Here is a 6,808-nt window from a genome sequence, read left to right as displayed (position 1 = left end):
TCCTACCCGGTGAGGCCCAGTGAGGTTGGGGGAAAGAGACAGGGTAGACACCTTTGGGAAGTTGCTGGTAAATACCACAGCCCCTCACTCTTCTATCTCTTCGATTCTTCCCCTCTCTGAGGCTTTCCTCCCCACCTTTTCCTTCTCTCCCATCTCCTCTTCTCCTCTTTTGCACCTTAAGGCCTGTTTCTCAAACTTTCCGCCTAAGGCACCCCCAACAGCGAAGTGGACACCAAGTCAGCCCTGCTGACTACAAAGGTGAAGTCACTTCATTTTATCTTCAAAAATTAGTGTGCATTTTTTATTCTATGCCACATTTATCTTAATTTTTGGGGGAGGGGGGTGGAAATGCTTCAAACCATTTACCTAAATCTAAATGTAAACCTAGATTGCATTGGATTGATGCTTTGGGAAAATGGACCTCAGTTTTCTGGGCCACCTGAGAACACAGTCTGAAGCCCCCAAGGGTCTCTCTGGGCCCCTCAGAGACCCGCAGAGCACCCACCCGGCCGGAACATCTCACGACCTCATGTAGTGTGGAAGATTCGGGGTAGGGCCTGAGCCCCAGGCCAGCCCACCAGGTCTGCTCTGCTCTCAGGGTTCAGAGGCCTCTGGTGCCCATCTGGGGAGGGGCTTCCCGTCCAGGCGGGGGTCACATGCCTGCCTCCACTCTCAGATGCTGCAGCAGTGTGGCTGTCTTCTTCACCCCTCCCCTGGGCCAGCTACAGAAAGCAAGCTCTAAAATAAACCCGAGACTTCCCTGACGGTCCAGTGGTTAAGACTCTGCGCTTCCAGCGCAAGGGACAGCATGTTCAATCCCTGGTCAAGGAACTAAGATCCCACGTGCCGCACAACACAGCCAAAACAATAAAGTAAACAAAGCAAATCTGGCCCCATCACTGTCCCGCCTAAACCCACAGAGGTGTATCCATCGTGCTGAGAACGACGCCCAAATGCCTGGCATTGCCTGCGCCCGCCGCGCCTCTCACTCACTCCACTCAGTCACAGCGGCCTCCACGCCGCGGTGTAGAAGCACCCAGCCCTGCCCACCGCGGGCCTTCACACATCACGTCCGTCTGCGGGGAGCAGGCTTCGTGAAGCGCACTGCGCTGGCTCCTCCCACCGCCGCCCTGACGCTCGCTGTACAGGGTCCGCCCCAGCGGCCCGGCCTCCGCTGTCTCCCTCACCCAGTGCGTCCTCACACCCGCTGATGGGCCCTGGAGCCGCTCCTTCACTTCTCTGCTCCTCCCTTGCGGTCTGTCTCCGCCCGGGGAGCCCCGTGCGCACTTGGCAGGGACTCAGCCACAGAGCTCACAGCGACTCCCGGCACCCACCGCAGGGCCCGGCACCCAGCCGGCGCTCAGCAAACACTCGTGCAGTGAGTGAAAGAGGAAGGGGAAACAGGAAGCCCGCCCGAAAGCGGAAAGGCGTTCGCTGTTAACGCTGGATACTGGGGCTTCTGGGCGCCTCTCGCGCTCCCCATCCCCATGTCTCTCTCTCGCTCTCTCTGTCTCTCTCTCATTCCCCGGCGGGGAGGTTGGACGAGGGCTTCCTCTGCACAGTAGACAAGGAGGCTGGAAATATCACACAAGTCACGAGAGCCTCGTTAAAGTCTCCCCTGACACCTGCTTCCAGTGGCGCACGCCTGAAAAGTAAGTTTTCCGACTAATTGGCTCTACCGTCCCCAGCCCGGCGGGTGTCACAGCGATCGGGCACTGCCGTCACAGTAATAATACCTTAGATTTATGGAATGACCTTTCTCCCCACTCCAAAGTGGCTAAGAGACATGGGAGACAGCTGAAAATGCTAAACAGACAGAAATGGGACACGAAGAGATTTAAGACAGAGCCTTTAAAAACTCCAGGGAGAAGCTGATAAATGGCAGAAACCGTCACAATATTGTAAAGCCGTTATCCTCCAATTAAAAATAAATAAATTTTAAAGAAAGATTCCAGGGAGGGGAAATGGTGGGGTTTGGGGGAGCCTTGAACGGGCCTCACTGGGAGGAGAGCTGTGCCTCCACCACATCAAGGACAGAAGAGGAGCCGGGGTCGCTGAGGGTCCAGGCTTCTGGCATCTTCTTGCCCAGATTCTGGTCTGTGCCAGTGGCCAAGGTGGAGACCCAAACACGGGCACCTCTCAAGGCCTCCCTTGAGGGACAAATACTCGAGATACTGAACTTCATGCCCAGAGTGGGGCTTAAGGATCCTTGGTTCAAATTAAGAATCCCAAGGCCTCAGGACAGCTAACTAGCCACTTCTAACACCATCATCAACTTGACCATCGTGGCTTTTCCACTCTTTTTTTTAGAAATATGAAATCTGATGCAGAAAGCCAGCTATAAATCAGATTAAATGAAAGCCATTCTGATTGAAGTAGGGGCCCAATTCTTCCCCTGGCCCCAATGGGGCCTTCCTTTTGACCCCCATACAGGCAACTAGCTCCATACAGCTGGGGACAGCGAGTAGAGACAGTCACTGCTCTGGAGGAAATGGCAAATCAGAACTTCCCCAATGTATCTTAGTTTTTTAGGACACGTGGACATTCCCCCCTCTCCAGCTAAGCCCAGCGCTGCCCTAAGACTCACAGTGGGAGTTGAGGAAGGTTGATTTCACAACACAGATTCTCAGGCCCACGTTTTAAGCAGGGCTGGGATCTCTCACCTTGGGCACAGAATTCAGGGGAAGCAAAAAAAAAAAGGAAAAAAAAAACTTGGTCATCAAGATAAATCATATTTTAATGCAGTAATTTTTAAATCAAGATTCTGTTCAGTTCAGTCGCTCAGTTGTGTCTGACTCTTGCGACCCGATGAACCACAGCACACCAGGCCTCCCTGTCCATCACCAACTCCCAGAGTCCGCCCAAACCCACGTCCATTGAGTTAGTGATGTCATCCAACCATCTCATCCTCTGTTGTCCCCTTCTCCTGCCCTCAATTTTTCCCAGCATCAGAGTCTTTTCAAATGAGTCAGCTCTTCACATCAGTTGGCCAAAGTGCTCAATGTTCTACAAACTCACAGTGACCACCACGAAGATAGGATCTGCCTTTGCACTTGTTGAACTCAGACCCACACGCCTCGCTTCCTGCCTGGACCCCCAGGGTTTCCTGCGGCCCTGCTCCGGCCACCCAAGCCCGTGTCCCAAGAAGTGCAGGCAGAAGCCCATAGGCCCTGGCACCGCACTGCTGGGCACGGGCCCCTTCGCCTTGGAGGGGATCAGAACGGCCCCCAACCCCTCTCCCTACCAGAGTGAACCTTCCAGAACCAGGCCCCTGTCCTCACGGGGCCCGCACAGCGATGGGGAGAGCGAGAGAAACAGTGAAATGAGAATTGAAAAAAACACTTGCTGATGGTGAGCACAGGATGAGCCGGCAGACAGTGACTGGGGCCAGGGACAGGCGGAGAGTGGGCCCCGAAGACAGTCGGGAGGGACTCTCAGGGGAGGTGACCTCGCACTGAGGACCTGGAGGGGTGGGCGGGGCAGCCTTCCCAGCAGGCAAAGCCCGGAGGTGGGAGGCCCCGGGCATGTCACCAGCCGTCGAGGGAGCCTGTGAGCCCAGAAACACGGCCCCCCGGGAGCAGCCTTCCTCCCGGGGAGGAGACTCAGGTCTGCACAGCAGACACTCTGAACAAACATTTCCAGAGACCTCACTCCGAGCCCGGCCCTCTCAGAGCAGCTGGGGACAAAACAAGCAAGCAAACGGCAGAGCTGGACTCGGCGCCCAGCACAGAGGGGCTGGCAAGTCACTGGGGAAAGGGCACGTGAAAAAGACTTCTGCACATCTGGGATGATCGGGTGCAGGTGCCCAGGGCGGTACGAGCACGGGGAAAGACGAGAGCTGGGAATTCCCTGGCATTCCAGTGCTTAAGGCTCAGATTTCACTGCTGGGGCCCGGAATCAAGCTCTAGTCGGGGAACTAAGATCCTGTAAGCTGCTTGATGTGGCAAAAAAAAAAAAAAAGACATCAACTAAAGGAAGCATGGTTTACATTCAGATTTGCATTTGCTATTAATAAAATGGCCTTACTTATATTTTCTTTCAGAAAAAAAAAAAAAAAGACAGTGTTCTCCCGTCTTCCCATCCAGTCCTGTTAATGTATATGAGGAGTTCGGCCACTTAACCGCTCCAGTGGGCCGGTCCCCAGCCCCTCTCACATGGACTGCTGCCTGAGCCCCCTCCTCGGTTTATCCGCTCGCCTGCCTCCCCTCCCAACTGTTTTCAGCACAGCAGCAGAGGGGCCCTGTTGGAATGCAAGTCAGATCACACTCACCCACTGTTCAGAGTGTCCCCCCAACCAGCTGATGTCCCATCCCACTCAATCAAAGCCGGAGTCTCTCTCAGCCTCATCTCCGTGACCTGGTCTCCTGGTCTCCTTATCTCTCCTTTTACAGCAACCTCTTTACTCAGTGAACAGGCCAAACATGGTCCAACCTCAGGGCCTTTGCACTTGCTGTTTCCTCTGCCTGTTCAGCTCTCCCCTAAGGTACATCCACGTGCCTCCTCTCTCCTCATTAGGGTCTCTGCTCAGACGTCACTTAAACAGAGAGCCCGTATCTGACCTCCTGCCAGCAGCCTGCTCAAAAGACCATGCTGCCAGCATGCCCCAGGGTACTGACCACGGCTCTGCTGTATTCTGATGCTTGGACATCCAGGGCCTGGCAGACCCAGGGATGCTCCTCCCAGAGATGGCCAGTTCCTAGAGATGGTGAACCACACACCCACAAGTGTGCTTTTCAAATACAAAGCAGGCAACCTGGATGCCATACCCTCAACCACCTCTTTCCACCTCCCTTCTCGGGGTCTCACACACCAGGCCACTCTCCACCTGTCCTAATCACCCCAGCGCCAGATCAGACCACCAAGCACAGCCCTATGACCAGAGCTCACTGCAACTGTTCAGACTGGCCCGTCCTGAGCCTGCTCACCCTGCCTTGCCCACTCCTTCTCTCGAAACCACAGCAAAGCTCTGGCCCACAGTTTCCCCTCCCTCTGCCTCTGACCAGAAACTGGTTCTTCCCCACATGGCCCCCCACAATGTGGGACATACCCTTCTTTGGGGAACTATGAGTATAATAAACTCTCTTTTCAGTGGCAATTGTCTCCTGACCTGTTGGCCTCGCCATACCTGAATAATAATAAAATCTATACTTTAAAACACCCAGCCTCTAAACTGGCTTCATCCTCCTCGATGAGCCTAGTTATCATCCAATACCTTATGTATTTATTGCTCTTGGGCTTTGTCTCTCCACTAGATGACCAGCTCCAGGAGGGCTAGGACCTCACAACAGTATCAACCATCTGTCATAGCTCCGGGCACATAGTAGGTACTCAATAAATATTTGCTGACTAAACGAATCTGTGAATCCCTTACTCTATACAGAGGCCTACAAAATACATACACACATCAACCACATTTGTCCATACCTACGGTGGCATGAGTCTCATTATAATCTATTCCTGTTTACCGGCACCACAACTAAGCAAATAACCCACCCCCACCCAAGGTCACCTGATGATTTCCGCCTGGAAATCACCTCCACCTGTGAATGTGGTCCTCCACCAACATCCATGTATTATAACAAGATACTGTGGGAGTTAGTCTGAAAACATAAAACAGAACCCACAAAATTTATTCATTTTCTTTTCTGAAAAGAACATGCCACTTACCCAAAGAACCAGTAAATGTGCAAATAAATAAATTTGTTGGAATAAATTTAAAGCCACCAACTAGCCTTGCCTTTAAAAATGCAGGGGAACGCCTAATAGGATTACATCCCAGGTCTGAATTATTGGGTAGCTATTGGCACTCCCCATGTTATTACTCTATATACATGAGACCCCATAAAGAAGTCCTTAGACTCATTCTCTAAATGATACAGCTATGTAATAAGGACAAGCCCAAGGAGGTGGTGTGTGACCCCATTTAACAGAACCACTGCTAAATAGATAGAAGCTGTTTTTCCATAAGGATGATTAAATGGGAAATGTCTCATTTTAGAAGCTCAGGGGTTTTTGAAATAGGCATAAAATTTACTCAGCAGTGAGAGTTAACCAAGGTTTCTGGGGACAGTTGTGGGGAAAGGAGAGGCACTGGCAGAAGAGACGCGACAGCTTTATTCTTTGCCCTCAGTTACTCAGTCTTACGCATCCAAGGCTGCTCGGCTGGGCTTTGCTCTCTGCTGCTAAATCGCTTCAGTCGTGTCCGACCCTGTGTGACCCCATAGACGGCAGCCCACCAGGCTCCCCCGTCCCTGGGATTCTCCAGGCAAGAACACTGGAGTGGGTTGCCATTTCCTTCTCCAATGCAGGAAAGTGAAAAGTGAAAGTGAAGTCACTCAGTCGTGTCCGACTCCTAGCGACCCCATGGACTGCAGCCTACCAGGCTCCTCCGTCCATGGGGTTTTCCAGGCAAGAGTACTGGAGTGGGTTGCCATTGCCTTCTCCCGGGCTTTGCTTTCAGAGGAGAATAAACTGGAAGGCCCAGCTGAAAGTACATCCCCAAACACCAAGATTTACGGTATCTAGCAAGGTCTTGGGGTGGAGTCTTAACCACTGACCCGCCAGGGAAGTCCCCAAAATGCCCTTCTGATCTAAGTTACTGCTACTTAGGTGAACTAACCATCCCAGTTTGCTTAGAACTCAGGATTTCCCAGGACGCTGCATTGGCTTTCAGTGCTAAAGGCTTCCCAGGTGGCGCTAGTGGTAAAGAACCTGCCCGCCAATGCAGGAGACATGAGAGATGCAGCTCTGATCCCTGGGTGGGAAGATCCCCTGGAGGAGGGCATGGCAACTCACTCCAGTATTCTTG

Source organism: Bos javanicus, chromosome 13, assembly GCF_032452875.1.
Source record: "Bos javanicus breed banteng chromosome 13, ARS-OSU_banteng_1.0, whole genome shotgun sequence".
In the NCBI taxonomy this organism is placed as follows: domain Eukaryota; kingdom Metazoa; phylum Chordata; class Mammalia; order Artiodactyla; family Bovidae; genus Bos; species Bos javanicus.
This window is presented reverse-complemented; position numbering follows the sequence as displayed.